The sequence below is a fragment of the Callorhinus ursinus genome, unplaced genomic scaffold (genome assembly GCF_003265705.2).
Source record: "Callorhinus ursinus isolate GAN/ISIS: 27379988/994484 unplaced genomic scaffold, GSC_fseal_2.0 scaffold16, whole genome shotgun sequence".
Taxonomy (NCBI): Eukaryota; Metazoa; Chordata; class Mammalia; order Carnivora; family Otariidae; genus Callorhinus; species Callorhinus ursinus.
The window spans coordinates 38,783,199-38,803,933 of NW_027397078.1; positions in this window are offsets into that span (position 1 = coordinate 38,783,199).

Genomic DNA, 20,735 nt, shown 5'->3' on the forward strand with positions numbered 1-20,735 from the left:
GTTTTCAGTAAACCTAAAACTGCTAAGAAATAAAGTTTACTAGTTGTTGTTGTTTTTTTTTTTTTAAATTCCGTCACAGAAAATGAAATGTTTTTATGGTAGAAAATGTAAGTGATGCCTTAATCAGTAAGCTGCTGAGAAAAACGTCGATTAAGGGCACAGCGTGTCGCAGTGTGTCAAATACAATTCTGCACCGAACAATCAGAAACTTCCAAAAAGCAGTTTTGCGAAGCATGAACACAGGAGCGGGTGTTATACGTGGTTGGTAGAAGAACCTACCTGACGTGCTTCTAAGATGATTCAGAAGGGCTTCCTCTCCTCACTTGCTGCCTGATTCCTCCCCAGGCCTCAGTTCTTTTGTGTGAAGGCATCGTCCCCTAACCCACTCTTGATTTGCAAAGAGCACATGAATTGCAAATAACTTAGACTTAATAAATTTATTAGAGGGCTTTGTTCTATGGCAGGAGAAAAAGCAGGCCACTGTGACCTCAATCTGAGAGCAACACAAAGCACGGGCGGCACAATACCCAACTCTGCTCTCGTGGCGGATCCCTGCATTTGACGGGGAGCGCTCACAGCAGTGCGTACGGAGACGCGTATTTACTTGTCCCCCATCCCAGGCCCGGAGATCACCGCGGAGCCAGCAAAGCTGTCTGTACGGCTGGTGTGCCAGTCTGGGGCATCCTAATTCCAGCTGCAGCTGCCGATAACTGAGCAGCCTGGGCTCCAGCTCCCATGCATTCCAAGAGGCACCAAAATGCTCCTTCAAGCCCATTAACTTTGAATGTGGTCCCCACCAACAAGGCTGCCCATTGTTAACCACAGCTGAATTCCGTGAAATGCTGGGTTTGAATGTTTTGAGTAAAAATTCTTCCCAAGCTGCGAAAAGTTGGCAAGAGCCTGATTAATGGGACCGGGGCTGGAACAATGCACCGTGTGGCTAAGCGATCGGGGAAGCTTGGAAAGGGAAGAAGAGCTTGAAATACAAGACGTTAGCCAAGGCCAACGACGCCCACCAGACCAAACCAAATAGTGCTATCATCTGGGAAAAGAAATACACAGATTGGTTGCAAAGTGCTCTGGGGTGATTTAAAGATGAAACACTCAGCCATGTCCTCACATAAGAACCAAAAAACCAAACCAAACCAAACAAAACCCCCAAAAAAAAAAAAAAAAAACACAAAAACCCCAAACCCCAAAATAGAGTCATCATTCTGAGAATGTGAGCAGTTGGATCACTGTTTTTTTGTTTTTTGTTTTGTTTTGTTTTGTTTTTTCAAAATTCCTGTTCTACCCGCGTGAAGCCCGCAGCGTATGTGTGTACAACTCCTGGAACGGGCATATTTCCTAAAAGGATTTAATGGATTTGCCTTGGCCTTTTCAGAGTGGCCCCAATCTGTTCTGTCCTTTGTGTTAGATCTCTGAGACTCTCTGAATCTTTTCCAATCATTTATCTTCAAAGCTCCCCAAAACCTATTCTCAGCTGACGACCCTACGTCTGACGCCATTTGGAAAATATGAAGCCACCAGCCTAGGACTCGTGTACCCACTCTAAGAATGTATAGAACATTCTCTGTATCCAGACCCTATTCTGGGTCCAAGAAGTATTTCTTGATTCTAGAAAATAGGTACCAGGACAAGACGGCTCTCAAAACTTGTCCCCACCATGTACCCTCTCTGGGTTTCTGAGTCAGTTACTTAGCCTTCCCAAGCCCCAGGAGTCAACAGTAGGTCCTGCCTTACGGGCTTGTTTTGATAACTGAACTCTCAACCATATGTGAGATGCTTAGCACGGAGGTATGTGACACGGTGCATTCCTCCAGAAGCTCTCAGTAAAGGTCAACTCTAATGAGCACCACTGATACGAACACTGTCCTAGGGGAAACTCAGAGGAGTAATCATCTCCTCATTTCCTGCTTGCACCCATTAATGGCCCATTCCCACACACAGGAAAAACCATGGCTATCCCCAGAAATATTCTCCCATTTTCTCCACCTGATACAGCACGCTCATAAAGAACTACACACCACACATAGCATAGGAACTTACTGACGGGATGTCCTGCTGTGCATCGTGGGCTACACATTTAAAAAAAGCACTCCAGAGAAATCAATATATAAACGCAATGCAACTACTTCATCCAGTAAATATTTATCGAGCTCTCCACACTACCCTGGTGACCTGCCAATGATCAAAACCGACCAATTTGTTCTTACTGAGAACCGTTTTTAGCGTGGAGAGACAAAAATGTCTACAGTATGTCGAGGGGTGAGAACTTGTACGAAGAACAGATCAGAGGAAGAGCTAGAGGCTGCTGGGCGCGTAACGACCTTGCGTGGTCATGGAGAAAAGGCGGGGGGGTGGGGGAGCGGGGTGGGGTCCGGCATAACAGAGCGCTCCCTCTTCCTCTGTTTCGTAAGGCTTGACTCGACGCAGGCAGCACTACACTCTGATCAAAAAACCAATAGTGGGAAAAAGGAAAGGTAGATCTCTCCACCGTCACAAAATACATAATGAAAATTATTTAAATAATATTAGCTGCAAGGATGGCCCATGCATTAGTCTGCTCCAGAGGTCACATATTTTGGACTCTCCTTTGGCTCCATGGAGCAATGAGCATGTCTCTGACACTTAGGATTCTCTGTCCGTGAGGTCCTGCCCCATAGTGGATGTGGTGAAAGGGCTAATAAGGCGAAACAGAACAAGGTGTGTGCTCTTCTCCTTGGGCCCATGATGCTCTCTCCCCAAAACGCTGAACCCCCAACTCCTTGTCATCCTCTCTGTTTGGGACCAGCTGGTAGGAGGCTGCTGCTACCCAAATGAGAGACCGTAGCTTGGGAACCAGGGTCCAAAACCAGAGTGAGTCGGCCCTGCTTAGGCACTAATGCAGATGTATGAGAAAGGTATTTAGGAACAAGAAGGCCAAGTGTGGAGGGACCGCAAAGGAAGAGACATAAACTCCATGCCCTATTAGGAACAGAGTCGGAGGGAGAGAGAACATGACATGCCCGTTCAGTGCACAAGAGAGTGTCTGCCTCAGACCAGGGCAAGGGGGACACATGACAGAATCCCCAAGTGCGTTCAGGAACCCTAGGGCAGAGGAACACATAGTCACATCCTGGAGCCCCGGGGCAAGGGCCTGTAGGGCACCCAGACCCCGCCGGTATGCTCTAGGAGCAGGGCAGAAGAAATGGCAGATACAGGCAAACACAAGGTCAGACTCTGCATGCACCATGTCCCCCACGCACTCTGAGAGACGAGGTCAGAACAGCCAGAACCCCGACTCCCCAAAATGATGTGGATTTCAGTGGAGACCAGACAGAGCTGGTGTGAACAGTCAGATATTGCCTGCTGTCAGATGCGGCAGAATATCCTACTGCGTTTCAGCAAAAGGGACCGACCAGTGGCCGGGAATTGGGGACAGGAAGGGGGCAAGCCAGTGACCGGAAGCGATGCCTTGCTCCAGGGCCGTGACTGTAAGAGTCTAGGACTTCAGATGCCATCTCACTGAAGAGGAGAAAGAATATGCAGGAAGGGATTTAACTGCCTCTAAGGGAATGACTTCACCTAGAATTTTGCTACAGCCCAATTGCCTGCCACGTGGCAACAGGAGGACTCCACTTGAGCTTACAGAGTGATACAAGATGGAAGAAGATTTTTATACAGCTGACTATTTGGTCTTACAAAGTACCCGACCCACTCACTCTTTTAAGGACTTGGTACGATCGCGGTCAACAGTGGTAATAATAGTATCACCAAGATTAAGAAGAAGAGAAACACTAGAGAAATATTGCAGTCCTGGTTTTGATTAAAAAAGAAAAAAGAACGAGGAATGCACTGAGCAGGCAAAGCATTTACTTAGTCTGCAAAAGGATTTACAAATTACTGAACAGGGCTTCCAGGAAGGGAGAGTCACTTTTAACAAGCTAAGCACCCTTGCCCTCAGGTCGACCTAACCTGGCATCATTTTCCACAAGCTGCAGCTCTGTTTAACTGGAAAAGGAGCTGTGCGGTAACAGCCAACGAAGTGGAGGGGGTTACCGTAACAGCGCCCTCAGAAAGGTTCTCCTCCTATAGCCTCTCATGATGTATACTTGTTCTTTCACCACACAGGATCAAGCCTTTCTTTGACTTGAATTGACTTCTGTCTCTTTCAGTTTCTTTTTTCAATCTGGTTTTTTTTTTTTTCTTCCCCTTCTTTCCCTATATAGAACCAGAAAGACCTAGTTTACGGGAGCATCCTTGCCTCTGTATCAGGGCTTGGCAAACAGCGCAAGGGCCGATTCGGCCCCCAGCTTATTTTTGTAAATCAAGTTTTATTAGAACATGGCCTTGCCCGTTTATTTGCATACTGCCTATGCGTGCTTTCACAGGACAACAGCAGAGCTCAGGGACTGCACCAGAGACCACGTACTGTTCGAAAAGCTGGAAATATTTACTCTGTGGCCTTTTACAGAAAAAGTTGGCCAAACTCTGCTCTACATTGCAGTATGCACTGAGGTAAAGTGAAGGACGTTCTATAAAATACCTGAGCAGTACGCCCTTGAAACTGACAAGGACATCCAAAATAAGGGATGTCTGAAAACCTGTCCCAGTCTAGAGGACTTTAAGGAGCCATGGCACCTAAATGTAATGCGCTCTCCTGGAACAGAAAAAGACATCGGTAAAAAGTAAAGAAATCTAGAAAAAGTTTGGACTTCAGTTAATTATATATCAGGATTATGTTTTAAAGATTTTATTTATTTATTCATGAGAGACAGAGAGAGAGGCAGAGGCAGAGGCAGAAGCAGGCTCCCTGCATAGCAGGGAGCCCGATGCCGGACTCGATCCCAAAACCCTGGGATCATGACCTGAGGTAAAGGCAGACGCTGAACCGACTGAGCCACCCAGGCGCCCCTAAAAATCCGTCTTTTAAAGGTATCTCTAATGATGGGAAGATCTTGTTTTACTTAAAAAATATTTTTCAAAGTCCTAGGTGACTCGGGTACTTTGCACAAGGCTCGGTTTCTTCAACTCTAAGAAGAGGGGAATGGGTTAAATAATATATTAGGTCCCTGCCAACTGTTTCCATGGGAGATGAGCAGATGACACATTAAAAGATTCATCTCGGGGTGACGGCTCTTGGTTTCAGCTCAGGTCATGATCTTAGGGTCAGGAGATCAAGCTCTGTGTTGGGCTCCGAGCTCAGTGTGGAGTCTGCTTGAGATTCTCTCTCCCTCTCCGTCTTCCCCCCACCGCCACTCACGCTCTCTCTCTAAAAAATAAATATATAAATCTTAAAATAAAAAAAAAAAAGTTTCATCTTGGTTTGTCCTTACAAGACTTGAAGTCCTCCATGATGAGTGCATGCTGAATTAACTTCCTGAAAGTCAACTCCTCCTGAGCCACAGCCCACCTGTCTCTGAGGTGAACGTCATTCTGTCCGCAAACACACTCAGTGTACGCCCTGCAGTCTGGGACTCCCTACATGGTTCTGAGAAATGCCTAATGTGAGTGAAGGAATTCCGGGTGAAGGTCTTGTGAGGGGAGGCCAAGGTTGCCTTGCTATCCTGTAACAGCATGAAGTCAATGGTACCAAAATCCAAAGAGGGCCTTTCACAGACAGTCAGTGATGACCAACGGTGGTACTGGGTAATGCAGAGGCCAGTCTCCACGCTGCCTAACCACACCAACTGTAATGAGAACCACATTGTTCCGTACGGTGGCCACTCACCACATGCTGGTGTTTAGCATTCAGAAGGGTGGCACTTGCAAACTGAGCTATATAAATAAATATATTCTGTCAATACAGAATACATTCTGACCTCGTAGAGTAAATATGCAACCAAGTGAAATATAAAGTATCTCCTCGTATATTTTACGATTGCACGCAGCACTTAGTTTAGATGTACTGTGTTCAATAAAGTATAATGTTAATTTCACTACTGTCTTTTTACCTTTTCAATGTGGCTACTAGGAATTTTACAATTACAGAGCCACCTCAAATTTTGGCTTCTGTTGAAATTCTATTAGTCAAAGATGATGTAGAAGAACAAGAGAAAATTTTCATGTACCGTTTCAAGCAGCATTTCATGTTTTCATAAAAAAAAAAAAAAGCTTCCCGGGTGTAACATAGGAGATTCATCAGGAAACGAAGCATTCCTCTATAAACGTCAGGGTAACACAGATAATCTTTGCATGATATTCTAAAGATTCGACAGTTTAATGTGGAAAAAAACACAACAGCCAACGTTCACTGAAAAGGAAGACAGCATTGTCTGAAATTCCTTTCTTCTAGGACTGTCCCTCTTTACAGCTCACTGGACAAAATACCTGTGCATTCTCCTCCGAGGGACTGCAGACTACTGGGCTCTCCTGACCTGTGACCACAAACCCAGGGTAAATCCTAAGGCTTCCTTCCCCCAAAGCTGGGCACAGGTCCCTGAAGCTAAGAGCCGGCGACGGATTGCAGATCTGACCCTGACGGGAACATGCTAGTGTGTCCGCGGGTAAAAAGAGTGAGCCTCGGGGCGGCTGCTCAAACAGCCTGTGACCCCACACGCAAGTGCTGGGCGGCCGCGTGGAGGCTTTACTGCACCTTCAGCCGCGGCACCCACGGCGCCCACGGCGCGCGTCCCCTCGAGCATCCCCAGGAGACCCACAGCCTTCCCGTGCTGCGGTGCCCGCCCACGGCTCACGCGTCTGGGACGGTTACAGACAGAACAGGGATCTGGTCACAAAGACGGGGTCTCCACGTGCAGAATGGCAGAACCCCGATCAACGCGAGACACTTTATAAATGTTATTGTTATTTTCTTACTTAAAGGCAAGCTTCAACTTTCTGCCTTTTCCGTGAAACTCCTGATGTCGAGCTTTCAACCTAACCCCTTATTGTAAGACTTACGAGTTGGCGGAGTTGGCCATGTGACGAATTGTAAGAAGGTAGTTATTCTTGGCTTCGATATTTATTTAGTCCAGCAAATAATGAGAAAATGCTTCTCTGATGAAACAGTTGGCCCTTGCAGAAGTTGTGACTTGTCTGTCTTCTGTATGTTTTTACAGTATGTTTTCACTTACATAATGGTTCAAATTATCTGCGAAGTGCCAAGGTCACACCAAGTTCATATTTTGGAAATACCTGTATAAAGAGGGCTGTGAAATGACTTTTCTTCTTGGGGGGGGGGAAATGGGGAATTGTGGGCAGAGAGGGGCTGATTCATGCTCCTACTGTATCATTTTATCCAATGAACTAGAGCATTAGCTTCAACTGACTGACCTCAAGCTCTGCCCCAGCATCTTAATTGCTAGGAGAGATGAATACCTGATAAAAGATGGCTGAAAAGATTAATTCTAAAGACAGCAAAGAATTCAGAGCACAATAAACCCAATCCCGAGTACGGCAACGACACCATTTCATCATACTCTGTGGACAAGGGGCATACTTCACTGCCGGTATCCTGTGTCGTATTCTTGCCACTTTAACGTGCAGCGCAAACGCACTGCCTGCTGCAGAAAGCGGAGCCACACACGAGTTTCATCGTTACTCAGTGGGCCAAATGGTCAGCCACCTGCTTCCCACATCTCTGCAATCCCCAAACTCTTTTTTAATCGGTAATCTGATGAAGCAGCATCTTCATCGGCAAGTCTATTTCAGATGTATTTTTAAAAAACTAAATTTTGTTTCTTCATTACCCTCCTCACAAGCCCCTGAGCTGTCTGGAGGCTCTGGAGGTATCATCCGTTTAAGAAAACCACTATTCTCACGTGGGAAGATTGTACGGAGCTACTTTTTACAGGGTGCAAAATTGATTTAGCATGCAAAAGACCATTATTCCATGAGTACAGAACGCCCCTCAAAAGGCCATTCCCATCCTCGCTTTCCACCTCGATTTATTTAGAAGTCCCTTCTCAGAGAAGAACCAGGGTAGAAAACCTCCTTCGGTAGAATCCTAGCTTCATTATCAGGGGGACCACTCACCTCCGGCAACACACAGCCTTGTGCAGATAGTTAACAATTCTGTATTGTACACGTGAAAGTTGCCAAGAGAATCAGGTCAACTATTTTTAGCACAACAGAGAAATGGAATTGTGGGACAGGGTGGTGTTGGCTAATGCTACCATGGGTTATCCTGCAGCAACAAATCGGTGCATCCGATCAACGGCGTTGGACACCTTGAACTTACACAACGCTCCATGTCGACTCCATCTCAGTGCAGCTGGGGACAAATACCACTACTAAATTCTCCCCACCCCCAGACCTTGACTCCCTTATTCCTCTGCCTGCATGGGCTCTTTCGGGTCTCCCTTCCCCTACAGCTCCTGTGAAGACTCCACTATCCGTCTCTGAGCAGTGCCTCGGTGCTCTGAATTACATGACACTCAGGACGCCCCCCCCGCCCCGATTTGGCAAGTAGGGCATATGCCGTTCCACTATTTCTATTCTCATGTGAATATTGCGTCTCTGTTCCCTCGTCCTTAAGACCATAAAATGTGTTTTATCGGTCCTTTATCATCTCTGCCCGGGAAAAATATTCAGAGGAGGATGCCCCATTCAGCTCAACGGGAAAATAAGATAGACCGTGTATTACAAATGGGTTTTTATAGGTTGGCATCAACACTGTGGCTTTCAACTCCTTCGAAACACTCCTGGATGAGCAGCTGAACTCTGTCTTCTAGAACCTCACAGGAATTTGTATGTCTTTCTCCTGTAGCTCCACATTCATTGCTTTACATGATACAGATGATGTTTCTTCAGTCATTTATTATGGGGCCCTATTTATTGCACCTGTGGCTCTACAGAGTCATGCCTACAACACACATGGTAACGGAGACAGCCGACCGGGCAACTCTCATATTCCACGACTTATAAATCATACACTGGTGTCTAAAGAAGCAACTTCAGCGAATCCACTGTCTACTCCTAAACTTCTCACTGCAGGACAGAGATGTTCCTCCCCTCCCTGGATATTCATCTCAGAAAAATACATGAGGAATTTTCAGGGAACATGAGGTAAGCATTAAAAAACATTTTTTTTCCCTCAAGGTAACTAAACAGGGACATAATAATCACGCTTTGAGCAAGATGTGAAAATACACCTAGTGACATTTTACCTTTAAGTCCAATTTTTCCCCTAAGTAGCTGTAAGATTAAATCCAGAACAAATAACTCTGTAAGCACACGAGTAGACCTTTTTACTTGATTTCAGGAGTTTGGGGTAAACCAATTTTGGTCTCCAATGACTGGAGTAAGGGCAGTGAAATTCATCCCTGCTCTTTTTGCGTTTCTAGAAAACGATCCATTATTAACATGTGCTGATATAATCCTATATCCAGATAGAATAATTATGTTGTTATCCAGGGTTGCTTAAGAAAACATTTAGTTGTTTTAATACACATGTTAATAACCATAGGAGTTAAGAATGGTGGAGGTATTGCATTTCCTTATGAACTAGCAACAATTCTCTAAGATTTCAGGCAAGGATGGGTAGCAGGCTCCTTAAAGAAGCAAGAATTCTTAATTCCAAGTTATTGTGGTCCCCAGGCACTTCTGTAGAATCTCAATGACGCATTTTAATAAAGTAGAAATACTAAAGGTTTTACAGTCCTAAGTGATTCAAAGATCAGTGAAAATATCCTACATGATGGCAACTCATACGTGTTAAAGACTACTCTTTCCAAAAGGTCCTTAGGGAAATACTCCACGTTTTATGCATCACGTTAGCGAGTGTTTCTCCGCTAGATCCCAAGAGACAGCAGCATGCTCACGCGGTGTCTGACTCCACCCCCTATCCACTCTCATTTTTTATGCAGGCTGCCCACATACGATGCACAGACCAAACAACACTGCTTCTAGATCTATGCATTCTAATAAGAGATTTGGCAAATTATGTCAAAAAAGCAATTCTATTACCACAATTAACATTTTAGGTGGAAAACAGTATTTTGACTAGGGAAGAAAAATAAGGAATCAGGTGGATGTTTTTCACCCCGGAAAGTCATTCAGTTGGTATCGACATTGCTATGCTCCGCCTGGGACTTCGGGGGAAGGAGACATGGGGCCAGCCTCAGGCAGTTGTCTGGTTCGCGTAAGGACCGGTGTGGGCCAAGGGAACGGCAACAGTGGCCAGATGTTCCAGAGTACACCGCACTGGCAAAAGAGTCTACGACAAGCGAGGCAGTTGGCTCTCCTGCCACTGAAGTCAATGGGTTCAGGGATACCATGCCACCATTCAGGCTAAGGAGAGTCAGGGACTTCCCGGGGTATTCTGAGAAACATGTCTTTGCTCTTGGCGCACAAGCGAAGGACCAGACAGCCTTCCTCCTTTCTGACTCTGACAGCAGAAGCCCTGCAATGTTCTTCGCACTCTCAAATGCTCTGCCACACAGGCAAGGGATGACTTGTTCTCAGACTTTCATGCACCAGAAGTCAACGCTTTAAGACACTTTCCAAAGAAAAATGATCTTTTTCTGAGAACTACAAAACACCAAGACGGAAGGAGTGGACATTTAAAAGTACTGTAACGAGTGTTCCTTTCACTCTTACTATGCTATTCCGACAAGGAGCTGCCAGCTAGGCAACTGAAGCCCGGGATGAACACGAAACCCAATTCGTAACTCGTGCCCTCCACCTGCCTTTAATGGGCTCGGACACTTTCGCTCCTTCCACCCGCCCGCCTACCTGTCTGGCCTTCCTGGGTGATCTTGGCGAGAACAGGAATTATTATTGCTTTCTTCTAGAATAGCACTGAAACGACTTCTTCTAATGCAAGCATTTATTTTGTGCAACTCTGTTCTCTCTAGACGCTGGGCGAGAATGAAGGTGCCTGAAGGCCAATATACAGAGTAGGACTGGGGCCAAAGTGTGTCTCCCGATCTACTCGCAACCACGTTAACTTGAAAGAAGTAGAATCCCACCTGAAAGATCATCAGTAACAGATCACTCCGTTTCCACGGGCACAATGTTGAAAGTCTTCCCTTGGCCGGTTGGAATCCCTTGGTGTTATTGGATTTCCCTAAATTTAAGAGCCCCTCCCTGTTATTTTGTTCTTGCCGGTGGTCTTTCAACGCATGTTTTTCCTCTCGGAGTGATGACCTTTCTGTGCAGATGCATTCCCTACCTGGACTATTCTGCCCAACACCCAAATCAATTATAGCAGCATGAATCTCTGAGCATGAAATGACTTTCTGGAGCTACATTTCTCTCAGCCACCAAAAGAAATCCACCCTCAAAAATGAGCTGCCACCAAGGATAGCATTTTAAAAGGTTGAGCGTATTTGATAAACACTACATGAAAACGTTCAATTAAAATTGGTCAAGTGACTGTAACAGATAGAAAAACAGGAACTGTGGATTGCTAAATTAGATTAGGCCATAGACTGCTGGTCCATTACACCCTGTAGGGTGTCCTTGACAATGTTCTAAAACTTCAGGTTCCACAGTAAGAAAGACATTTCCTGAAAATGGACTTGGAAAAACAAAAAAAGAGAAAGAAAGAAAACGGACTTAATAGAGTATCAGAAGTGGGTACCGGAGAAACTTCCTGACCTCAAGGGGACAAAACCTGTCTTATATTATTTAGCATGCTTTATAAGGCCTCCCCCCCCCATCCTTATATAGCTAGGTTGTCTGATAAAGTAGACAGTAGCTACATAGGGTGATAACATTCATATTTAAATGCATTAAAATTAAAAGCATATGCTTACCTTTGTTTTTTCTTTTAAAGACTTATTTATTTGAAAGGGAGAGAAAGAGAGAGAAAGTGCAGGGAGGAGCAGAGGGAGAAACTTTAGCAGACTCCTTGCTCAGCTCGGAGCCCTATCTGGTGCTTGATCTCACGACCCTGAGATCGTGACCCAAGCCAAACCCAAGAGTCCCACGCTTAACCAACTAAGCCACCCGGGAGATCCGAGTATGCTTTATCTTGATGAGCATGGAGAAAAGTCCGTAATTGTTGAATCATTATACTATACACCTGAAACTAATATGACACGGTATGCGATTACACCTCAATAAAAAATAGAACAAAGTAGGAAAAATCTAAAAATGAAAGCCTTATGATCTATAAGAAGAGGTAGGTTAAAAAAGTTAAGTCTGTCAACCATCTTAGCTACAGGTTAGCGGTGAAAAGTCACATGTAGCTAGCGGTTATCACATTGGATGGCACACCCAGGAAACGTCTCAATCATCACAGAAAGTTCCAGTGAACACACTGCTACACAGGACGTCATCATATGTGATGCTCATTGTCAACACCTGTGTTTCTGTTCCGTGGCGTGAGCCTTGGATTATAGTCTGCAACACTAGTAACAATCTTTGCACTTAACGTGCAAATCCCCATTTCTCTATCAGAGCCAAACCATTCCGCTCTGCCCCTGAGCCCCTCAAGAACCATAACCCCCTCCAACTGGCACACCAAGCCCTTGCAGATGCTTCCAAGCCCCGTGCCGCCTCCAACATTAGTCTTCTGTCCTTATCGTACACTGGCCTGGGGTTCAAGCCAGATGAGACTGCTCAGTTTTTTCCTACGTTTGAATCACTGAATCCTTGTCCTCCCAGACCAATAGAAACTTTGCTTCCTACACTATCGCGCTCCTCATGGGTCTTTGGCTGTTTCTTGGGAGTCGGGCAGAATTTTCCCCTCAATGGGAACCCCTGGATCACTAAATACTTTTCATTTTAGAACGCGCATCCTATTCTCTCTTTGCATCTCAACGATTAGTAGACATGCCTTCTACGTCCGATTTCCTTTAGCGTCTTCCTATGCCTGACACGTAGTAGGCATTAAATCAGTACATGTGTAATTAGATTTAATTTAAACATCAAGGGAACTTTTTGGAAACTTGTTTTGGTCCGCTCGGAGTAAGCCCAAGTATCAAAGCGCACATACTGCATTGTATTGATCCAAAAAAGTTGATGTTCTCTTACAATTTCCACAGGACAATACTACAGAAGAAGGACCAAAATGCACCTACGATTGCAACAATTACAGTACTGTAATTTTATAACTGGATGGCATTCTAACCTGATATAATGGACAGTATGTTATGTAGGACGGTCCTCTTTTTTAACGACTCCCAATGAAGGCTTGCTTGTTGGAGTCAAGACGGCTTGGGCGTTAAGGCCGACAACACCCTTTCTATGTGCGCTCCTCTCTCGCTGCTTCTCCGTGCACACGCATGCACACGCAACAGGCACGCACAATGCATGTCTTTTTCTCTGTTGTCTGTGTACCATCTCTGTCGAGCCCATGACCCTCACTCTCTCTCGCTCTGACCCTTACACCACTGTCCTTGTTTTATATTATTCTGACTCCCCTCTGCAAATCCTCTAGTTCTCATTGCGGTTGTCTGCTCCAGCCACCTGCTGTGTTTGGCCCTCTCCCTTCATCTTCTGCTCTGATTCTCCCACGGCGCTGAATGCCCGTTGTGGTCATGCTCTGTCTTCTGTGAGCGTAGGGAGCCTCACCACATGACCCACACGGCCTGGGCGGAGCTCCTGCTGGGGGAGGGGGTGTCATCCTTCCCGACACGTGCAGCGAGGCTGTCCCTCTGCTGGGAAGACACGGCCCTCCCCAGCTGCTGCAGACATTACGGTTCAGCGGACGAGGGGGAAGAGCAAAGGCACACCCAGGTGTGAATTCTGGAACAGCCACAGCAGTGCAGGATACAATGCCGGGAAGTTCGAGAAAGCCAAGAGACAAACTCATCGAAACTTTGAGCTGCACAGGAGAAGACATGTGGGACAAGGGAGCGCGGACACAGGAGTACGGCCCTCCCACGTAGCACTTGGGAACCTCGGGGTTGTCGCGGTTCTTCAGACTTCCCCGGGGTGCCTGCTGGTTGGATCATCATTACACCCAGTTAAATAAAGTGCACTCTGCTCTGAAGTACTAGGTGGTGATGACAATGATTGACCGGCCTGTGATCTAAAGAGCTCTGCACCTCTGACTTTCAAAGGAGTGTGAGAGAAGTCACAGTGACGGCCAACAGCGATGCTCATTGATAAGCATCCTTCCTACTGCGCCAATGAGCTTTTCCTGCACTTCAACCCGAGACCCTCTTGTGAAGAAACGCATGAATTGGTTTACGCCGAGACTCATCTCTGGGCCGTGAAGTGCCTTCCCGCCCCCCATGACAGACACAGACCCTGAGAACCGACCGGAGCATGGTCTGCTTTAGCGATGTCACGATCGCCCCTGCGGAGTTACACGACCTGAGAGGAGAGAGCCTTCCCGTTCGATTCATCCTGTAGGAAAGAAATGTAGGACACCATCCACAGAAATCGTCTGCTTACTGCTCAGCGGGAGGCCGCCACGTACCACTTACGATGACCTGGTGCAACGGCACACTTTCCTTCCCCCGCGGATGTCCCCATTGTGCTTGGCTGGCTGTAATTCCTACAGAAGAAATAAGCTGACACAGCTGCCTTCCAGACCGCAGGTGAGGACAGTGGGTTGTTGGGCACACACAGCTCGTAGCCTACAAGAACGTGCTGAAAACAGATTCTAGGTGACAGATGGCTTATTTAACACTATTTCGAGAGGGCGAGAAGAGGACTTGCAGCTTTAGAAAATGTGACAGGTAAAGCTGAGGACTGCTCTGTCAGCGTGTCTTGACCGGGTCGCCTGCCCACTCACCGTGCAGGTGAGGTTGGCTGAGGCGTAACAGATCTGTCAGACTCCCTATCCATGCACCACAGTCCAGCCAAGGTGACACGTAAAATTAACCATTACGCCATCCCTCGCTCGTATTTCTCTTTCGAGATTCAGACCAGTCACACCGTGTCTACTCGGTGTTTATCTCCACCAAGCGGCAAAGATACCCCAAGTTCACCATCTCCAGAGAGAATTCGAAACCTTTTTCCTTAGACCACACTCCTTCTTCCAGCCAATCTGTGTCCACCGGTGATGCAAACCAGAAGCCTGAGACAGATACGTTCTTGAGGACTCCCCGCACCAACTTCTTCTCGCCAGCAAATTACCACCCATTACTCTGGTCACTTTCAACTGGGAACTACCTGCAAGCGGCAGCGAGTCGGCTCCATCTACACCAAGCAGCAGCCTCACGCAGGCTGCCCTCACCTGGTGGCTAGGTTACCGCGCCCGACCTCTAACCGCTCTGTTGTTCTCTCCTCTCTTGATCTTAAGGAATGGCTACGATGCTCAGTACTTCCTAGAAAGCCCTGCAGGATGCTTCCTCCTTCCCATTCTCTGCACATTCATCGTGAGCTGTGCCTCCCCCTTGGGGCACCCCGATGACTCTAACTGCAGAAACAGTCCTTCAGTTCCCCAACCATCCCAGCACCTCACCGGTCACGAGTGCCCCCTGGGCAACTCAAAGCACCTTGTCCCAGGCCCTGCCCTTCCGGGCCTGATAAACACACGTCAATCCATCACGGACACCTTTTCTGGACCCCCGAAGCGGATGGGTCTTCCAACAGAATGTGTCATATTCTTAAGGGCATCTCTTCTGTGATCACTGGTTCATTATCTGACTATCCATTTGGTTGAGGGGAAAGTTTACTTTCATCCATATGGTAAGTACACCAAAAGTGTTCGCTTAATGCGTGATTTTTCATTTTTCTCAGTTTTTAATCTCATTTACAAGTTTTTTCTACAGGACGTCATAACCAAGAACACCACCTTTCCATTCTGTCAGCGGTGTATGATTGCTCCTGTGTCACTTTCCCACACGCAAAATTGAACATGGATTTGACAGAAGTGGGCATTTGCTGTGTTTTCACAAGACGAATAGAAAATATAACCCTCTCATTCAAATGAAAGCAGGCCTTCCATTAACCCAGGCATTTTGCTAATGCCTACTGCTGTACCTTAGTCACTTTTTTTTCTTTTAACGATTTTATTTATTTATTTGACACAGAGAGAGAGAGACAGTGAGAGAGAGAGAGAGAGAGAGAGAGAGAGCGAGAGCACAAGCAGGAGGAGCGGCAGGCAGAGGGAGAGGGAGAAGCAGGCTCCCCGAAGAGCAAGGAGCCCGATGGTGGGGCTCGATCCCAGGACCCTGGATTCATGACCTGAGCTGAAGGCAGTGGGCTTAACCAACTGAGCCACCCAGGCGCCCCTTCCTTACTCATTCTTAGGTGGGAATCATGACACTGCTGTCAGCCCCCTTCCTGTCAAAGAGATCAGAGTGACTAGCAACAAGCAATGTATGCAACACCAATGGACATGTGAATAAACATTAGAATATGTGAACACTACCACGTAAAGATTCAGTCAAGTAGGGGGGCACCTGGCTGGCTCAGCTGGTACAGCACACGACTCTTGGTCTCAGGATGGCGAGTTAGGGCCCCAAGTTGGGTACAGAGATCACTTAAAAGTAAAATCTTAAAGATTCAGTCAAGGATTCAGTGTTACACACTCAAGCATAACTTGGAGATTTCCCACATTTTGTTTTAAGCGGCAGTGACAAAAACAAAATCATAAGATAGCTCATGAACCCATTCATCTTTTCCCACACTTTCCCTACACATAGCACATCACGGGGCTTAAATCCGGACCGGTAAATGCGTCAGCCCCTTCATCAGACTCACCTTTGCAACTCTGGCAGTGACTGGTTATCAAAAACGAGAAAATGCCATGTAAGGACTTTGTCCATGGTATTCTCAGAGCGTGGGGCTGTCTTCTGGCCTGTTCTACCTTTAACGGGCTCTCCTACAAGTTTGGTAGCACTTCTGTTACGGAGCAAACACCCGAAAGACTCACAAGATTTCATTTCTTCCATCATACTTGGCAGCATGGACCATATTCACAAGACTGCCTGGTTCTAATTAGTTCTAGCGCTTTATAATACATCTGCCATCACATCCATATACACGAGGCAAAGGGCAAGAGCGATTAAGCAAGACTAAAATGACGATAATTGCATCTAACAGCACATCTTTGTAGTGTGGAAATTCTGTACAGCCAAGAGTTTTTCCAAACCAGACCCAAGCACATGCATACATGCACTGCACAAATTCCTCAGATCTGAGCTGGAGACAGTAAAACCGAAGGATGGCCAACACAATTACACAATTCCTTGCCATTTAAATTTGTGGAGGTTTAATCCTCACCGGCCACTTTCAGGTAGAAAATGACACCGGTAATGTGTTTTACACGCAACATAGTAAATCTGTAAAAAAAAAAAAAGGGGGGGGGTTGTGCACAGTTTAATAAAACTTTCCGTTTATGGTGCTGCTTTTGTTAACACTGAATATTTCTGTTCCAGAAATACAGGAACCTTTGAAGTACTATTGAAGGGTTAACCATTACAGGGGAAAACCATGACACCCAGTGGCCAAAGGCTTTCAATGCTGCATAAATTGCTCTGTGTCCTCTGTTCTTTGTATCAAAGTCATAACGTTTATACCTGTTCATAGATCTAAGTATTTGTTGAATAAAATGCATAACGCTGAAATAGGTAACGTGTTCATGAATGATTTCGTATCTTCACATATGTGCATGAAAACTATCCTATTCAACTGAAAAATCGTGGACGCTGATGTGGTGCACTTTCTGTGTCCATGCATGGTACCTGCATCAAGATAACTCTGAACATTATCTCTTAAATACCTAAAGAACCTCCTAATCTCCATTCAACACTAGAACTCATTCTGTTCTGGCCCACGTTTTTTCCCCCCGCTAAAAAACATGAAATGAATTATTCACTTGGTGAACCAATAATGGAGGTAGACCTTATTTATTTATTAAGCAGCGCACCACATAATAAATAGGGAACCTTTATGATGAGTAAATTTATTCACACATTTATTGCTTCTCTTTCCCTGGCCAATTTTACTTATTGCTGTTTTTCTTCCTTGATTGATCTCATTACTTTTGTAAACCTAGGAAGGTAGATAGTAGTGGTCCAGAAAAAGTTCTAATCAGATTCCAATCTTTCCTTGTAAATAAAAATGTTCCCTAAGCCCCTGAAATTTTACTGTCTTTATTTGAAATACGGGATTAGGTTTTTTATTTAAAATACAGTCAAGAGGCGCCTGGGTGGCTCAGTCGTTAAGCGTCTGCCTTCGGCTCAGGTCCTGATCCCAGGGTCCTGGGTTTGAGCCCCACGTCGGGCTCCCTGCTCCGCGGGGAGCCTGCTTCTCCCTCTGCCACTCCCCCTGCTTGTGTTCCCTCTCTCGCTGTGTCTCTCTGTGTCAAATAAATAAAATCTTTAAAATAAATAAATAAATAAATAAATAAAAAACAAGCTCATACACACGAAGAACGGACTAGTGGTTGCCAGAGCAGGGAGGTGGGGGGGTGGGGCGAAATGGGTAAAGGGGGTCAAAAGGTATAAACATGGTGTAAATAATTCCTGTGTTTCCATCTGTTGCAAGGATTACCTAATGCAGGGATACATATGTATATACCCAGTTAGCACAGGGTTTGAACCTGGGTTTTTATTCAGTACTTATGGTTACTATTACCATACAAGTTACCTAATACAGGGATACATATGTATATACCCAGTTAGCACAGGGTTTGAACTTCAGTACTTATGGTTACTATTACCATACAAGTTAATTTCTATCCAGTGGATAGAGTCTCCACCAGTTGGGTAAAATTAGGGGGACTCTGGAAGAATCATTTCCCTAGTGTACCCTTCATTAACTCCTTCTTTCCATTTTAGTATTGTTCTCCAGGACATGTAGCTGAAATGGGGCCTCTCTGGGTGCCTTGAGAAAGGATATTCAAACAGGTTTACTGTCTTCATTCTTTAACTCATCAGGGCATGTTAATACTGAAAGTGAACAGAAGTTCCCAGAAGGAGGTCAGGTGGTCATCCGGGTTTGAAAAATTGCTTTTTATGACCTTGACAACCTCCGTTTCAGAACTGTTCTCGGAGATTATGTCCCAAGAAGCCAACAAACAAATACACCCCAACTGAATGAGCTCTGTCTGTCCGTGGATGACACGCAGTAAACACAAGTGCTAACGAACCCTCCACGAGACTCAAAGACATCAGACCACACGGATGTCAGGAACGGTGGCGGCACTTGGCTTTTCTCAAAGAGGACTTCGACGACCTCCATGTTGACCTCAAACCTCCTCATTCATGAAGTTCTTTCCAGCTTATCTCTTAAATCAGGCAAGAGGCCCGGAGAGCAAAGCGTTCCCCCATGGGAACCGAAACTACCCCCTCAAGCCACAAGGACTGCCCTGAGCCAGCAAGAAGCCCGTGACTGACCCCAAGACAACGACGGACCTGACCTTTACCGCCCACCTCCTTGTACCCACCGACCTCTGGCCCACATTTTCCTCCTATAAACCTGGAAGTATTTTCAGCACTTTGGAGACAGTCTGTGAGACGTTAGTCCACTGTCTTCCTGCTGTTGGTGTCACTGAAATGAATTTCTTGTTTGAACCCCACCGTCTCTCTGCCTTTGGACTGTGTCGGCAGCGAGTGGCTGGAGCCGGTCTGTTTGGGACGCCCAGAGCCAGGCGCTCTTGCAGTCCTGCGCCTCGGCTGCACCGCTGTGCTCCGCACAGGAGGGCTGATCTACACGGAACATATCCTGAGAGGTCACCCCTCACCGACCCCAAGCTGTTTCAGGGAGTTCGGAAGCACACTTGGAGTTCAGGAATGTTAAGCATTTGCTAAGGAACGGAAGTAGCTTCCACTTTTTAATTTCTGTTGATGGTGCAGTGCCGCATTAAAGTAAAACTAGGCAGGGAGTGAGCCTTCTGAAATAGCCCCTGCCTTTATACAGGCCATGCACCCGCAGTACCCACTCGGGTAAAACAAGCGTCAGCTACTTTGAGGGAGGTGAAGTAGGAGAGTGGTAATTGAAGAGCCAAAGACAGATCAGTCAAGAGGGGACTCCACATCCTATCACATCTTCCTTAGGAACTTAATAAACACAGCTGGTTTGTGGCTGTGATAGTGTGATTGACAGGAGAAAGAGATATTTGGTCTCTGTCCGTGGTTCCTGGCACACAGGCCCAAAACGCTTGTCATTTCCTCTATAAGAGCAAAGAGGCATCCTTTGTTTCTGAACTTAATTTTATTCCCAGTTCCTGAGCTAGCTCCAGAGCCACAAGGGTGATATGGGTGCTTCTGTTATTCCTCACAAGCCGCTTTCAACCACACCTGAGGTTAAGTGAATGAGGTGACTTTTGGAAAGCCTCTGAGGAGGGGGCTGGTTGCCAGGGGAACCAAGCCGGTGATGAGAGGGTTGGAAGTTTCAGCCCCACGTCTGACTCTGGGGAAGGGAGAGGGGCTGCCGACGACTCCGTCATGAACGGCCGGTGATTCAATCAGTCCTGCCTACGTAGTAAAGCCTCCACAAACATCCAAAGTGGCAGGGTGTGAGGATCTTGTGGGTCGGTGAACACTGCTGGTAGCCCGCGTGGCAGGGAAGCTCCCAGCCCCTTCCCACATAGCGCCATCTGCTTGTCCCTCCCATCAGACTGTTGCGGGGTTATATCCTGTTCTAATAAACCACCGGTCCAGGAAGTAAAATGTTTTCCTGAGTTCTGTGAGCTGCCCCAGCAGAGTAGTCACAACTGAAGAGGAGGCACCTCTGTTTTGCAGACAGATGGTGAGAAACACAGAGGACAACGTGGAGATCAGATCGGCATCTGAAGGGTGGGGGAGGGCAGTCTTGTGGGACTGAGCCCTTGAGCCCTGACCTTGTGGGGTCTGACCCCGTCTCCAGGTGGACTGGGTCTGAGGGAGCGAAACGGTAGGATGCTCAGCAGCCATCACAGCATTGCTTGGTGTGGGGGGAACCCCCACACACCTGGGCTACAA